Genomic DNA, 17,389 nt, shown 5'->3' with positions numbered 1-17,389 from the left:
CACCCAGAGTAGAGTCACTGATAACTGTTGGGAATGTGACACCTGAGAGCAGAGTTAAAGGAAACATTTGTTTGTCTGTTTTGTCTATTGGGGATGAATATCCCCATGCGGATAAATAAAGGATAACTTAACTTAATGTGTCCCTCCATTCATCACACATGACATCTCACAGTGCACATACATGGATTCTGATCAAATTTAGCTCAATGATTCTCAGCCCTGCATCTTAATTATTAGGCTACATTAATTATCCCAAAAGTGGATGCTACAATTACACATCAAAACTAAACACTGAACTCTTCGTTGAAACATCATCTTGTATCAATACAATACAATACAATCAGTGGCGGACTGAGACCATAATTCAGGTCGGGAATTTGACTCCACTCACAACCAGGCCAGGCCAAAAGGCACTGGTGCCGGTGTTCTGGATCATGAACTGGCTTTCAAGTCAACTCACTTTGCGTCAGTAGTTATATAGCATTTCCTGGTTCATTGCATGAGTTAACTTGCAGCGCTATTCCAACCAATGTTAAGGCACTATCATTAGAGATTTGTTTCAGAGAACAGTCGCTTAGACGACTGCACCGTGAGTTCTGCTCCTTAATGCAGCTGAGCTCATAACAGTCTTCAACCGCATTGGCAAAATGCTACAAAGACACAATACCTGTTTTAATCAATCTGCACCACAAGGGATAAGTAATGTTACTCAAATGTATATCTGAACAGCTACACAAGCATTTCCAGGTCCACCAGATAACTTGCAGCTGCTTCCAGCGAGATTCCAATTGCACTACCATTGGAGATTTGTTTCAGAGAACAGTACTGTACTACTTCATAATATTAGGCTACTAGCCTATATACAATTATATATATATATATATATTAGGGGTGTCACGATACACTAATTTCACGATACAATACGATACACGATATTGGGTTCACGATAACGATACGATACGATATTTTAACAATATTCTTTTTAAGAAAAGTAAATAATTTTGATGTATTTATTTATCATTTATTTAACCATGTGAGTCCCGTTGAAATCAAAACCTCTTTTCAAGGGAGCCCTGGGAAAATACTGGAAAAAAGGTCTTTCATTTGAAATACACAAAACACTAAACAAATGCTGTTTTTGGAAATTGTTATTATAATAACTATAAAACAACATGGAAGATAATGCTTCTCTTGCAATAGAATGTGTCACACTGTCACAAACTAAATGTTTGTTGCATGGTGAAAGAAAAATAAAGTATACAATCTATTTCTTAAATAACTCGTGCTCAATGGTCCCTAAACTTATGTAATCTTATGTACCCCTTGAGCTGTTTTGCCATGCCAGTAGTAGTCTACCCCCTCACTCATGCGTGTTGATTCTGCTAAATTTGTTCTATTATTATTCAGGAGCAAAATTTTTTTTTTTTTTTTTTTTACGATATAATTTTTTTCTGACGATACGCATATCGTGACGTTTCGATATCGCGATATATCGTGCGACGAAATATCGTGACACCCCTAATATATATACATACACACACACACACACACACACACACCAGGCCCGGTTCTACGGGGGTGCAAAAGCACGCATTGCACCCTTATTTTAATTGTCTGCATGCTCAGTTGAAAAGTTATATATTTATATATATATATATATATATATATATATATATATATATATATATATATATATATATATATATATATATATATATAATATAAATGCTGCAGCTGCACACTTACTGTTTAAACTTGAATTATAATTGTTGTTTTTCTTTGTTCTTTGATGTGAATTTATGGCTTTTTGGCACCTATATGTAACCTTTTAAGGTTGAGATAATTGTATTATCATTATATGGTCCAAATATTTCAGTACAGCACTTGAAACACTTGAAATATTCTTGCTTGGGTGGTATCATTCTACTTGAAATGATGGTAAAATGTATTATTTTTAGTAAAATAACATGTCAAATTTTTCGCCAGAGTGGGCCCGGCCTTAGGCCGGGCATCTGCACCCCTTCCTTCCTATCTAGGATGCATCCCTAGTCATCTTGTTCTGGAACCGGCCCCGACACACACACACATACACACACACAAGTCTCAGCATCTGAAGTTGCCCCCACCCCCCTGTATAACCAAGCCCCCCGAGCCGCTTTAGAGCTTCTCCGGAGTTATCTCTTATCCTCTTCTTTCACAAATGTTGCTCTCACATATCGTAACCCAGGTCCCTCTCCACATGTCAACGGAACAAGCATGAGTAGGCATTGTTACAATGTGAAAGGCCCTCGACTCCAACACTTGACGAGAGAATTATTAGTTGTTTTGGAAGACATGTTTTTTTAGCCTATTTATCTCATCAACATGAATAGGCTAATAGGCTTACTCTTTACAGTACATTGAAAAGTGCATTATTTGTGATTAAAATAATGGTTGTTAGTATGTATATTAGTGACCCCCCTCAGATGTATGATTTGACTGCTTTCATGGGGACTCTGACACTGAAGGGAGCTCAGCACCCACTGGCCCCCACATAACATGAACCCTGCATGTCAAATGTTGTGAAAGAAAGCTATACTTGCAAAGCAGAAGTAGATAATGGGAAGCTGCTGTGCGGAAATTCACACTATTTCAGTGTTTCCCCTAGAAAAATGTTCAGGCCTGGAGGGATTTCGAAACGTACCCCGACGGCAACGGTGTGGGCCCTCGCTGGCGACGCTAAACTTTTAGCTAACCTGTTCGCATCTATGTTGGCAATGGCGTCCCAAGTATCATCATACTATTATGGGATGCGATGCGAACAGTTGTATTATGGGATGTGCATTTCCCAGGCAATGACACACGTTGACACATTTTGGAACAGCCCTGCACGCTGGCACAATGCTCCTAAAAGCAAAATGTTTATCGTTTTGAATGATTTGGTATCTTCTATTACTGTCAACACTGTCAACACCAGTATTGTTGTATTGTAATAATATGCCATAAAAGTTTATTGAAATTTTTGGGAGAGCAGGATTTTTTTTATTTATTTTTTTGAATTTGTTTTGCTTTTTTTTCTGGCCTGGCGGGGGCGCTGTTGGTCCTGGCGGGCCCACCAGGCCTGAAGAATGGTAGGGGAAACACCGTTACTGATGAGGGTTGGCTGTTTGGACGCAGATGAAGAAACAGCGGACGTTGGCAGATGCAACACATTTTGTGGTCCAGCAGGTTTCAAACTGTAAATATGATTTTTTTTATTACTTAGCATACATTAGGATTCACGCCGTCACATCTTAGAACATATTTTCCATAGATAGGCTTAGCCTACATGTAATTTGTTCTTTTTACCTATTTTAGTAATGCTAATTTGTACTAACTGTAGTACAGCATAGTATATCAGAGATTACATAACATATCTTGCTTAGATATAAAACTAACTAAACTAGGCTTTTATTACTTTTCATTTTCTCGTATTTTTTCTGTTTTCATTATGATTAAGTTGCTGTAGCATTACACCTCGGTAAACAACTTGTCTCCCCGGCCTTCCTCATGTCTTAAGTAGGTAGTGGAGGTATTAAGAGAAGTGTTGATAAGGCTAAGAAACCCTCCATCTTTCCCTGACCTGTTCTCACCAACAACAGGTCTCACGCTGAAGAATGGACAACAACAACACAAACTTAAACAACACCACAGGTTTTGTGGTGAACCCTGACTTACTAATCACCTTAAGCGTGACAACATGGATCGTCGTGGCCATCGGTATTCCTTTGTCCCTGCTGGCCATCTATGCTCTGGTTTCCCAGGTAAGATTATGGTTGAGATCTATTCATTTGTGTGTACTTGTCTATCAGTCTCTGTTATTTATATATTCATGATGTCACATGCAGGGGTGTGAATTATGATTGAGATATTTTCCTTTGTCTCATCTGTTTGTCTCACGATCAGTTATTTACCTATAGTCAATGAAAGGTGATTACCTTTTCTTCCCAAGCACTACATACATTTATTTTGTCCCTGCTTATTCTTTTGATTCACAAGACTAGAGACTGGAGCCTTTCCTAGTAGATTCGTAGCTACGGGCAGTTTAGTGTCCAATCCAACTGACTTGCATGACTTTGAAAGGTAGGAGGAAAGAAACCTCCGCTGTGACAGGGAGAACATGCAAACTCCTCCCAGCAGGGCAGGGAATCAAACCCGCATCCTTCCTGCTGAGAGGAAACAGTACTAACCACTGATCCACCCTGTTAAGCACTACAGTGTAGCATTTTATTGAATCATCTTTATTCTGTCAAGTATTGTTTCATCCAAGCCTTGATTCATGTTTTTCTTTTATTTGTCTTTGTTCAACCAGTATTTCATCTATATCTCTTCATTCATTTGTGCATTCTGTCATTCCCCCAATCTTGTATTTACTCATCAATTCATTATTTTCAATTGATTCATTCAAACTAATTTCTACTGTCTCTGGTCATTCCGTTCTTTCTACCACTGTTCCTGTAGGTGCAAGACGGCCATGTTGCGCCGATCTACATCATCAACCTCCTCATCTCCGACCTCATCCAGCTCTGCGTCATGGCCACCCGGGAGGCATTGAATTTACGCAGTCGCTCACCTGTCGCTACTCTTGTTTACTACATTGGGATAACAGCCAGTGTTTACTTCATGGTGTGTGTTGCCCTGGAAAGGTAGCTAACCATCTGTGTGTGTTTGTGTCTGTCTGTCTGTCTGTCTGTCTGTCTGTCTGTCTGTCTGTCTGTCTGTCTGCTGTATGCTGTGTTCAAATCCTGTCTGAAATATTGTAAATACGTGGCTAGACCGTGCTGTCCAAGTTGACACTTCACAAGAGCTAGCTCAAAGTTCAGTTCACACAGTTTAAAATGAACTACTTCGTGTTCATAGTTCACAATTTAGAATTTTGGACTAAGTTCACAGCCCCCAAAAAATTTGAAGTTCCTGTTCATTTCTTATTTGGTGGTCGTGAGGTCACAGTGACCTTGAACTTTGACCTTTGACCACCAGATCTAATCAATTCATCCTTGAGTACAAGTACACGTTTGAGCCAAATTTGAAGAAATCCCCTCAAGGCGTTCCTGAGATATCGCGCCCAGCTATCGCTGCAGAGGCATAAAAACGTTTTGCTGTCAATTCGCCGTGCTGCTTATGCATCTGTCTCTCTCTGCTTGTCTTCTCTGCTCTGTCTACAGTGGGCGGGGCTCAGACAGCTACACACACACACACACACACACACACACACACACACTAGTGGTTGCATAGACTCGTCGACATATCGACGTTACTACCACAAGTCGACGTCTACCGGGAGACATCGATTATGGCCACGTAGTTTGACTTGCGATGCCCCACGGCAGCAGCCTGCAAGAGCTGCTCTCTCATCTCGTCTTTTTCACTCATTTCTATTTATTTTTCTAGATTTATTTGGTAATCAAAGTAGTGAACTACGGTTATTTGTCTTGTAACTATTATACGGCTTTGCACATTCATTGTTTTTCTCACTATCGGGAGTACTTTTATTGTTGCGTGCGGCTCCATTGTTTACTACTGAGATCTGCTGGTGTGTGTTCAATATGAAAACGGCGTGCACCATTTTGCTACGGTTTCCTCGCATGATTCAATGCACCACCGTTTCCGTTGAAATAAACATTTTACTGTGTTGTCTGCGCTGAACTCAACTCCTGCCCTCTCCTCTGACAGTGCGGTGTGAGTGGTGGCAGGCGGTGGCATGATGAAAGCATAAACGGTTTCTGATGAAAGGAGGGTGAGTTGCTACATACAATATGGTGCCCTGGATATTACAGTCAAACAGCTTGTGTGCAACCTGGACTTCAAACTGTTAGTAATAAGTCTCCGTTCATATGACTTGCCCAGACCAGAGTTTTCCCACCCAAGCCATTATGAGTCTGTTTACATTCCTGCCGCATAACTGAAAAACCCAATAAGCAAATTTGAATAACATTCCTCTCGCATCGCGCGCTGCTCTCATCAACTCATTGACCTCAAGACTTTATTTTATTTTATTTTTTATTTTTCCCGGCTGCATCACGTGATGACTTGTTGAATTGTCTTTATCGGTAGAAAGGTTGACTTGAAAAAGTCTGGACTCATGCACCCCCATAGCACACACACACACACACACACACACACACACACACACATGCGTGCGACAGTGTGAGAGAGACACACAGAGGTGTGTGGTAACGTACTACGAGGATGTTTTCCCCAGATGGACTTGATTTAAAAAACAAACTCCACAGCGCCGGGAGACACGAGAGGCTATTAACCTGAATGAGCTGTGACTTTGTTAAACACAGAGGCATTGGTGATTCTATTGATCGAAGCAGCTAAAAAACAAACAAAAAACGAAATGGAAGAAATGAGACTGAACGTTCAAAATTGTCAATTAACAAACAAGTTCAATTTAATCTGTGTGAACTGCACTTTGAGCTAGCTCTTGTGAAGTGTGAACTTGCACAACACTGGTATCTAGTTATCTATCTCTCTCTCTCTCAGGTATTTGGTTGTCACCTGCCCACTGTGGTACCGCTTCAGACGCACCATCAAGTTCTCTCTGGTGGTCTCCTTCATGGTCTGGACCTTCTCCATCGTTGTAATCCTTGTCAACCGTTTTGTGGACAAATTGCACAATGCCTTGGGCGAAGCAATCTGCATCTCCATCGTCCTCCTCCTCCCCTTCCCCCTGCTCATCTTCTTCCTGGCTGGGACCCTCAAAGCTCTGTCTGCTACCATCTCTGTCCCCCCTGAGGAGAAACGGCGAATCGTGGGAGTCTTAGTTCTGGTGGTGCTTAACTACACGCTGCTGTTCTTGCCCTCAATTATGTTTTGGTTCCTGAGAGCAACAAGTTCAAATGGCCCCATTTCTGATTATCTCCTGTGTCTGATCTTTCTCCAGTTCAGTCCTCTTGTGGATCTGATTCTCTATGTTTTCATGTAGAAAGGAGCCATAGACAAGCTGCTGGCCCGCCTGTGTCGGTGCAGGATGACCAGAGAGAACGAGCAGGGAGAGACCATCACCACGAATGATGGCACCACAGAGAGGGTCATCTCCATGTAGGAGGAGGAGGAGGAGGAGGAGGAGAGAGAGGGTCATCTCCATGTAGGAAGAGGAGGAGAGAGAGGGTCATCTCCATGTAGGAAGAGGGGGAGAGAGAGGGTCATCTCCATGTAGGAAGAGGAGGAGAGAGAGGGTCATCTCCATGTAGGAGGAGGAGGAGAGAGAGGGTAATCTCCATGTAGGAGGAGGAGGAGAGAGAGGGTCATCTCCATGTAGGAAGAGGAGGAGAGAGAGGGTCATCTCCACGTAGGAAGAGGAGGAGAGAGAGGGTCATCTCCATGTAGGAGGAGGAGGAGAGAGAGGGTCATCTCCATGTAGGAAGAGGAGGAGAGAGAGGGTCATCTCCATGTAGGAAGAGGGGGAGAGAGAGGGTCATCTCCATGTAGGAAGAGGAGGAGAGAGAGGGTCATCTCCATGTAGGAGGAGGAGGAGAGAGAGGGTAATCTCCATGTAGGAGGAGGAGGAGAGAGAGGGTCATCTCCATGTAGGAAGAGGAGGAGAGAGAGGGTCATCTCCACGTAGGAAGAGGAGGAGAGAGAGGGTCATCTCCATGTAGGAGGAGGAGGAGAGAGAGGGTCATCTCCATGTAGGAGAGAGAGGGTCATCTCCATGTAGGAAGAGGAGGAGAGAGAGGGTCATCTCCATGTAGGAAGAGGAGGAGAGAGAGGGTCATCTCCATGTAGGAAGAGGGGGAGAGAGAGGGTCATCTCCATGTAGGAAGAGGAGGAGAGAGAGGGTCATCTCCATGTAGGAGAGAGAGGGTCATCTCCATGTAGGAAGAGGAGGAGAGAGAGGGTCATCTCCATGTAGGAAGAGGGGGAGAGAGAGGGTCATCTCCATGTAGGAAGAGGAGGAGAGAGAGGGTCATCTCCATGTAGGAGAGAGAGGGTCATCTCCATGTAGGAGGAGGAGGAGGGAGAGGGTCATCTCCATGTAGGAAGAGGAGGAGAGAGAGGGTCATCTCCATGTAGGAAGAGGAGGAGATAGAGGGTCATCTCCATGTAGGAGAGAGAGGGTCATCTCCATGTAGGAGAGAGAGGGTCATCTCCATGTAGGAAGAGGAGGAGAGAGAGGGGCATCTCCATGTAGGAGAGAGAGGGTCATCTCCATGTAGGAAGAGGAGGAGAGAGAGGGTCATCTCCATGTAGGAAGAGGAGGAGAGAGAGGGTCATCTCCATGTAGGAAGAGGAGGAGAGAGAAGGTCATCTCCATGTAGGAAGAGGGGGAGAGAGAGGGTCATCTCCATGTAGGAAGAGGAGGAGAGAGAGGGTCATCTCCATGTAGGGAGAGGAGGGGGAGAGAGAGGGTCATCTCCATGTAGGAAGAGGGGGAGAGAGAGGGTCATCTCCATGTAGGAAGAGGAGGAGAGAGAAGGTCATCTCCATGTAGGAAGAGGGGGAGAGAGAGGGTCATCTCCATGTAGGAGGAGGAGGAGAGAGAGGGTCATCTCCATGTAGGAAGAGGGGGAGAGAGAGGGTCATCTCCATGTAGGAAGAGGAGGAGAGAGAGGGTCATCTCCATGTAGGAAGAGGAGGAGAGAGAGGGTCATCTCCATGTAGGAAGAGGAGGAGAGAGAGGGTCATCTCCATGTAGGAAGAGGGGGAAGAGGAGAAAGAGGGTCATCTCCATGTAGGAAGAGGAGAGAGAGGGTCATCTCCATGTAGGAAGAGGAGGAGAGAGAGGGTCATTGTTAGCAGAGTTGGTTAATGCAGCAGTTCTTCACGTGCACTCCCAGAGTAGCAGCAAGATGGAGGAAATAAATACACGAGGAACAGTTTCTCTTTCTCTCTCACCCTGTGGCGCTTCTCCCATGGAGGTTTATTGACACTGACTCTGGGTCAGAGAGACACACACATACATACGTTTCAGTGCATGTCATTGGCTGTAACCACCTGTGTTGCGTTCAGGTAACATCCTAAGTTACAATGTTGTACAATTGAGAGCATATTCTCTTTTATATCAACACCCCCACTTGTTCTCACATTGTTAGCTTCTCAATAACAAAAAATAACAAAAACATCAGGTTCTCAACCTTACATCATGTAGACCTGTACATACATGGTTACTTTCCAAACATAAACTTTTCAAAACTAATCAGCTTAAATTTTGTTGCAGGTTTTGTCATCACATCTGCTATCATCTGGTCTGTTGGACAATACTCCAGATTTATTTTCCCATCATTGACAGTCGACCTTACAAAATGATATTTTATATCGACATGTTTGCATCTTTGTCTACTTACAGGATTCTTCGCTAAGGCTATTGTTCCTTGATTATCCTCATAGACTTTAGGTGATGTGTACTGACGTTTATCAATACCTTCTAGTAGTTGTACTAGGTAGATACACTCCTGTATGGTTGCGGATAAAGCCATATACTCAGCCTCACAAGTAGACAGTGCAACCGTGGGCTGCTTTTTGGTTTTCCATGAAATCACAGGACCATTTTCATTCAGGCTTACACAGTAACCAGTCGTGCTACGTCTATCAGTTACGTCAGCCGCCCAATCTGCATCACTGTACGCATGTAGCCCTAGTTTTCCATCATCACATTTTCTGTAACACAATTCTTTATCTTTTGTGCCTTTCAGATATCTCAGTACATGTTTTACAGTTGACCATTGTTCTTCCGTAGGCTCTGCGAAGTACTGTGATAATTTACTCACTACAAAACTAAGATCGGGTCTCGTACATGTAGTCAGATAAATTAGGCTACCTACTGCCTCTCTATATTTTCTGACATCACCTTCACCCATCACTTCTGCGTCATCAGTGTAGTTCAGTTTTTGTTCACAAGGTGTCATTCTAGGTTTACAATCTTGCATATTAAACCTTTCAAGAATTTTCTCCACATATCGCTTCTGCACTCACAGAAATAATCATGGTGTAGTTAATTATTAGTTATTTGCATCTATTAGATTTTATTCAAATAATCATAATCATAAAATGTATGTATTCAAAATCCCTAGAATCTAAATAAATCTGTTTTTTCTGAGATTAATTAAACTGAATCAGTTAAAAATGATGAATATGGTTTAAATATGGCTAGCTGTAATTCAAATAGTTAAAATATAGGCATTTGGTTTAGATATGCATTCATTCGAATCTTTTAACATTTATGAATATGGTTCAAATATGGCTAGCTGTGATTCAAATAGCTAGAATCTAGTCATTTTGGATACATTTTCAGAAGTGTACATCATCCAGAGGTGGCAGTAATTCACCACCTGCCATAAAACTCAAGAGAAGAAGACATTGTGACACAGTATCTTACTGTAATATGTTTAGTGAAATCCTGTAAAATGTGTATACAGCATGTTTACTGTAATTCATCTATGCTGTAAATACACTCGTACTTTGAACAGTATCTTACTGTAATATGTTTAGTAAAATACTGTAAAATGTGTATACAGTATAATTACTGTAATTAATCTCTCCTGTAAATCAACTTGTATTTGAACAGTATCTTACTGTAATATGTTTAGTAAGATACTGTAAAGTGTGTATAAAGTATAATTACTGTGATTAATCTCTACTGTAAATCCACTTGTACTTTGAACAGTATCTTACTGTAATATGTTTAGTAAGATACTGTAAAATGAGTATACAGTATATTTACTGTAATTCATCTATACTGTAAATCCATTTGTAATTTGAACAGTATCTTACTGTAATATGTTTAGTAAGATACTGTAAAATATGTATACTATATATTTACTGTAATTCATCTATACTGTAAATCCATTTGTACACTCTTAAAACAGATGTCAGAAAATGACACAAAAAATGTGTTGTGTAATGACTGACGATGATGTCATCAGTGATGACAGTGATGATGTCATCATAGCACTAGGGTGAAAACGGCTAGAAGACCAACGTTTTGGAGAATATAGCCCGATTTCAACACTGTTTGAATGTATGGGTTTTTAGGGTTTTTTTGTGGGGTTGTGTTAGGAGCACATTTCACGTTTTTTTTTCTTCATTCCGATAGACAATTAGACGAGGAATCCAACGCAACCAACCGCGACTCTCTACGACGTTTCCTTCCCGAGATACAGCCATTTAAAGTTTTTTGGTCAAACATGGGAACTTTAGGGTCCCTTTTCGACCACTTCCCGTTGTCGGAGAGACTCGAGCAAGGGCTCAATCGAACCGTCTTGAAAAAGTACGTTGGGTGAAACTTTTTTATTTCCCGGTCAGACTTCTGGTTAGGGAGGAAATCGCGATTTCATGTAAATCTACATGTGCCCTAAAGTACCCTAAGGAAGCGGTTTTTCGGGAAGCGGCGGGGCACTCGCGACGTACTTTTCGACGAGGAATCCAACGGTGTCAGTCCCATTTCTGTGCGACCTTCCGTTCCGGAGATAGTTTTTTTTTTTTTTTCTTTTTTTTTTTTTTTACTAAGTGTTTGAGCCAAAAAAAAATGCAAACTGCCATATAGTGATAGGAGTGCGTTTCAGGTCATTTGGAGTCGACTGGTACTATCCTTGAAAACATTTCTAATTTTTACATAGGAAAAGTACTTTTTTTTCCATAGCCATGTGACCACTCTAACGATGCGTAATTTGGTCGAGAAGTGCTTTTTGTGTTGCCAGTAGGTGGCGTTATGACTATGCACTTGCCCTCCATCAGGTCCCCCTCTCATATAAATGGGAGCTAGGGCTCTGTCTGTCTGTCTGTCTCTCTCTGTTTCTCTGTCCCACTGTGATGTAATACATCCCACTCTGACATCATCAGTGATGTCATAAATGCCACTGTGACATCATCAGTGATGTCATAAATCCCTCATAATACCACTGACATCATAAGTGATGTCATAAATCACACTTTGACATCAGTGATGTCATCAATCCCAGTGATGTCATAAATCATACTGTGACATCATCAGTGATGTCATAAATCCATCATAATACCACTGACATCATAAGTGATGTCATAAATCACACTGTGACATCAGTGATGTCATCAATCCCAGTGATGTCATAAATCCCACTGTGACATCATCAGTGATGTCATAAATGCCACTGTGACATTATCAGTGTGTCATAAATCCCACTGATGAAATCCCACTGTGACATCATAAGTGATGTCATAAATCACACTGTGGCATCATCAGTGATGTCATAAATGCCACTGTGACATCATCAGTGATGTCATAAATCCCCCATAATACCACTGACATTGTAGAAAAGGGTCCATAATGGCCCACCACTAGGCCTGTTCTTGGGGCAATTGACGCCCACGAACCAACGCGGCAACGACGTAATGACGATGACACCGCCGTGACATCATCAATGATGACGTCAGAGTTCACCTGTGAGGTCATCGGCGATGTCAGGCGGTCTGGGCTGACTGTGATGGCAGATGGGACTTTACGGGGTCACCGATGATGTCATAGCTCCCTGGACGCTGTGACATCACCAACGAGGGTGTATATAACAAGGTGTTCTGTGACGCTGTATTCTTCCTTCCTCTTCTTCATAATGTCTTCCCTTCCCACGACCGAATCAGAGGACCGACACCTCTGTGGTTCTGATCGATCACTCTTGGTCACTGGCTGCCTTACAACCAGCCAGGTCCCGGTCACTGGCTGCCTTACAACCAGCCAGGTCCTGGTCACAAGTGGTATTCCTTCAACCGCGTCCGAGGACCGACATCTCTGTGGTTCTACGATCCAGCACACTTCACACATCACCCGAGGCAAGCACACAAGCTTCCTCACAGACATCATAAGTGATGTCATAAATCACACTGTGACATCAGTGATGTCATCAATCCCAGTGATGTCATAAATCATACTGTGACATCATCATTGATGTCATAAATCCCTCATAAATCTCACTGATGAAATCCCACTGTGACATCATGAGTGATGTCATACACCCACTGTGACATTATCAGTGTCATAAATCCCACTGATGAAATCCCACTGTGACATCATCAGTGATGTCATAACTCCCACTGTGACATCGTCAGTGATGTCATAAATCTGTTGTTGCGCGGCGCAGCCATCTTGGATTTTTGAGGTTGGGGCTGCTGAGGCTCCTACGAGTTTGGAATGGGGAAATACCAGCTCTGGTGACGTCATCGTCCCAGCTCATGACCTTTGAACCGTAAGGTCGTAATTACCAGTTCCCAGTTATAAAGGAATGTTGGTCCTACTTCTAGCCTCTCTGCACACTGATTATTTTGGGAAGATGTAAATCTAACACAATTTATGTCTGTCGTATAACAATGAAATCTATGTTCTTATCTCTACATGGTAAATCTTAATACCTCAATTAAACAGCATTGTTCAAAATACAAGATATTGTGCATTATTTCCTTTAGGGTGTGCATGTATATAATGTCACTTTTTATAGATTTACATATACACTCTTTAAGCCATATTTTATTGAATTTAGTTGGACTAATCCACTACTTGTCTTCCCTTCAAAATAAAATAAACAAGTTAAGTTTTTCGCTTTTCAGAATTGTTTTAAATATCTATGTCAAAGTATAGTTTCGGTTAAAGTTTAGTAGAATGATCCCAATGAACATGTGTGCTTATGTTGTCTCATATTCCCCCGTTTTTACCATTTCCGAAAGTTACAAACAAACTGCGCTTTTATTTTGAAGGCGATCATTGCAAAACCCTTGAACATACCCGGAAGTTTCAGAATTGCGCCTTTCCTGCCTGCTGCAGCAACGGTACCACTGCAGGAGGGCTATTTCTGTCAATTTAAAGTTTTTCCCAGCATTGCAGTCTCCCCAGGAACTCACTAACAAGGTAAGAATAATGCTGTAACGTTAGGCCATGTTCCATCATATCTGGTTAGCCCTACATTTCTGTTTTTAGCTAACTTTAGCATGGCGCTAATGTTAGCTGCCTATTAGCTACTTGTCCTCTGTCATATCATGTCCTCAGTGTCGTGGTCCTCCACAGTCCACACAATCGTTCAACCCACTCATGATCAATGAAACTGTGAGGTGAGCATTGAGCAGTCAGAGTCGTTAGTAGTTACTTAATTAGCGCATATTGATATGCAAATTAGCGCGTAACGTTGTTCAACATTACTCCCCCCAGAAGAGCTAGCTGCACTGTCTGATCAAAGTAGGCAAACCATGGCATGCTAATTTGGCAGTAAGGGGGCTCTGCTAACTGTTAAAATCGTTGTTGTATAGGAAAAGATAGCATGTCTATCACTAGACAATAGACATAGCCAGTGGAGAGCGTGCACATGCGTTTGATTCCCCCCCTTATCGTGCAGCTTAGCTAAAACATTCCATAACAATTGTGCATTTTGTGATAAAAGCATATAATTTGGTAGACACAATTCTGAGTATCTCATTTTAAATTTTGGATGACTGTTGTGATGTCATTAGTCAGTTTTAACCATACATATTGTCTCATTAGGGTAAATACTGTATACTTATGTAGAGATTTTGTCAAATATTTGTGCTGTTATGTTTATTTTTTTTAGCTTAGTCACTCACCTCTACACTAGCTTCCACATTGCTGCCACTTTTCTTGAAATATAGTTGAAGCTTGCTTGACCCAAAATGATATTTACATAAAAAGACTATATCCACAATGCTAATTATTTTAGAGAACTGCATCTTGACCTAGACAAATCATATGGAATACAGTGTTTTGCTAAATACAGTTTACCTGTGATAGTGGTGGTAAAAACTAAAGCTGGAAATATACTTCGGCAATCACCTCAACTTGGTCCTATACACTCGAATGTCAGCTTGATGAGGGCTCACAGCGGAGTCCCCAGCAAAATGAGTAATTATATGATTTCACTAGCATTTCAATGATTAGAAGTTAGCCCAAGGAAAGAATGTAGTACATATACTTGGTAATAGCTTTCACTCTCTAGTCTCTCCTGTTATCTCCCCATCTATATTATATTATACTTGCACTGTTCACGTCAGCTGCGTCGAGTCACATTTTCGAGGAGCTGCATGCAGGCTGCGTAGTACAAGTAGCCAACTAACTTGCTATGCAAACTATGCCTATAATAACTAACAGCATTTCATTTTCACATGTTTGAAAAGGGGATTGATGCTCCACTACTAATGACGGCCATGAATCGCTGATGAAGCCATCAAGAAACCTCCGTATATGCAACGAAGGTAAGGAGACAGGTTTAATTAATTGTCACTGGCTTTTAGAGAGGCTTGCACCAGGCTACTTTTTAATTAACTTTTTTGAAGACTTATCGAATGTATCTGTAAAGCAGGCAGGCTTTTAGTCAAGTCTGCTGACCGTTTCCAGGCTCCCTCTCTCTCCAGACACAGCGGAGATCCTGTTTGTGTCCCAGGTCTACATCGCTGTTCAGGTAAGTTTCCAAGACATTTTAGGACAATCCAAATGGCAAATAGTAGGGTTGCTCCCATCAGGATTTTTAGGGCCGATCACTGATCGCTGGAACCAGTATCGGCTGATACCGATCACAGGGTCTATTTGAATCCTTCTATTTATCGTGTAGCATTATTTATTTATACCATTGTTTTCCAATGAACTGTGGTCCGCGGATTTGTTTGTGGTTATCACGATATTTGGGAAATATCACAATTTTGAGCAGTTACTTTCAGAGGCTGCAGCAGGCTGAGTTTTAAAGCCAGAGTGAAGTTTCTGGTATCATATGAAACTAGAAGACCTAATAATCGATTTGTACCAACCATGTCATGCTAGTTTGTCAGGAAGGTAGCTAAATAACACTCCAAATTTAGGCTAAATGTTGGGGAGGGAAAATACATTTTCAAAGGCATCCTCTTTTTCACAGCCTAATGTTTGCAGGTGTGTGTGTGTATTAGAGATGTGCGGATGAGCTTTTATGCCATCCTAATCCGCGTGTATGCATGAACCGTCCGCCCGCCATAAATCCGCACAAATTATGTCATACTATTTATAGATCCGCGCCCGCCATGCACCCGACGCTATAAAACGGTATAAATCGAGCAAACTTACGGTTTCTGCTGCCGTTGGTGCGATCGCTGCAGTCCAAGACTCCAAATAAACTTCCATGCTGTATTATGTCCAGTCCCCCACTTGCCCTCATGTAGCTTACTCGGCTAACGCTATAGCTTTAAGTTTAGTTTACTTGATTGCCTCATTGTATGGGAAAATACGAACGAGTCTTCTCTTCAAACAGCGGAGATTCCTTTTTGAGAGTGACATCATTGACCATATATGGATGAAAAGTGTAGCCTTGCGGCCCGCGCATCACTAGTGTGTATCCATTTTGAACCCGTATATTGTCATTAGGCCTTTCTGCTGCTATTGCATGGTTAAATCAACAAATTTTATTTTCTTGGGGGGGAGGGGGGATTGGCAGACGCAGTGGAAGTGGTCCCTGGGAAATATTGTTTGGTATGTAGTGGTACTTGGATGTAAAATGGCTTTTAATCTGACCGGAAGTCATATTGTTGTCGGATTAGCGGAAGCGACTAGTGAAAGTGAAGTTGTTATTCCCGACTGGTAGAGTGAAGTTGGCTCCGTCTATCACATGGATTTGTTATTCCTTTTCCCAACTCCTAAGCGACAGGGTCAGGACAAGCTACAGGACAAGCACGGTCATCTAAAGTGTGGGAGTATTTTAGACCGAGACCCTGCTCTGTAACGTTCAACTCCGCACATTGGAAAAGACGTAAACGTAATGTTATGTACACAGTCATGGAGCGCGCGTCCTGTTGCGACAGACAGCACCAAATCAGTCCTGTTTTAACCATGGTTTTAACACACTTTTTGATCATGCATTAGGATTATCAACACTTGGAACGCGTTTTAGTGTAGGCTCTTGATTTATCTGTTGTCTGTTATAATGCCTGGGAGTGAGCGAGCGCAGGCCAACGGATAAACTGAGAATCCACTATGATTACTCACTATGGCAAAATTATGTTGAATCTTAGTTGTTAGGTCTTTGTAATGTTAGTTTCTAATTATAGTGCCTGTCATCTCTTCTTCTCTCGGTCTCCTGCCTCCAATATCTCTCTCCAGATTGTTTCAGCATTTAATGTCAGCTGACCTCCATGTCCCTGCAGTCAGCCCACTGACCTGCTGTCTGTGACCTGACCTGCTGCTGCCTGCGAGCTGACAGCACACACAGTGAGTATATAGTTTTAAATTTCAAATGTTTCCAATTGTTCATTGAGACAATTAGATGTGATCCCTCTCCTCATGTAATTTACATGCCCCCTTCTCTTCTCTGTCTCCATCTTCTAATATCTCTCTCCATATTGCTCCAACATAGAATGATGTCAGCAGACTTCCCTGTCCCTGCAGCCACCCCACTGACCTGACCTCTTCCAGTCTGTGATCTGTGAACTGGGT

Source organism: Poromitra crassiceps (assembly GCF_964638095.1).
Source record: "Poromitra crassiceps genome assembly, chromosome: 21".
Lineage (NCBI taxonomy): Eukaryota > Metazoa > Chordata > Actinopteri > Beryciformes > Melamphaidae > Poromitra > Poromitra crassiceps.
This window is presented reverse-complemented; position numbering follows the sequence as displayed.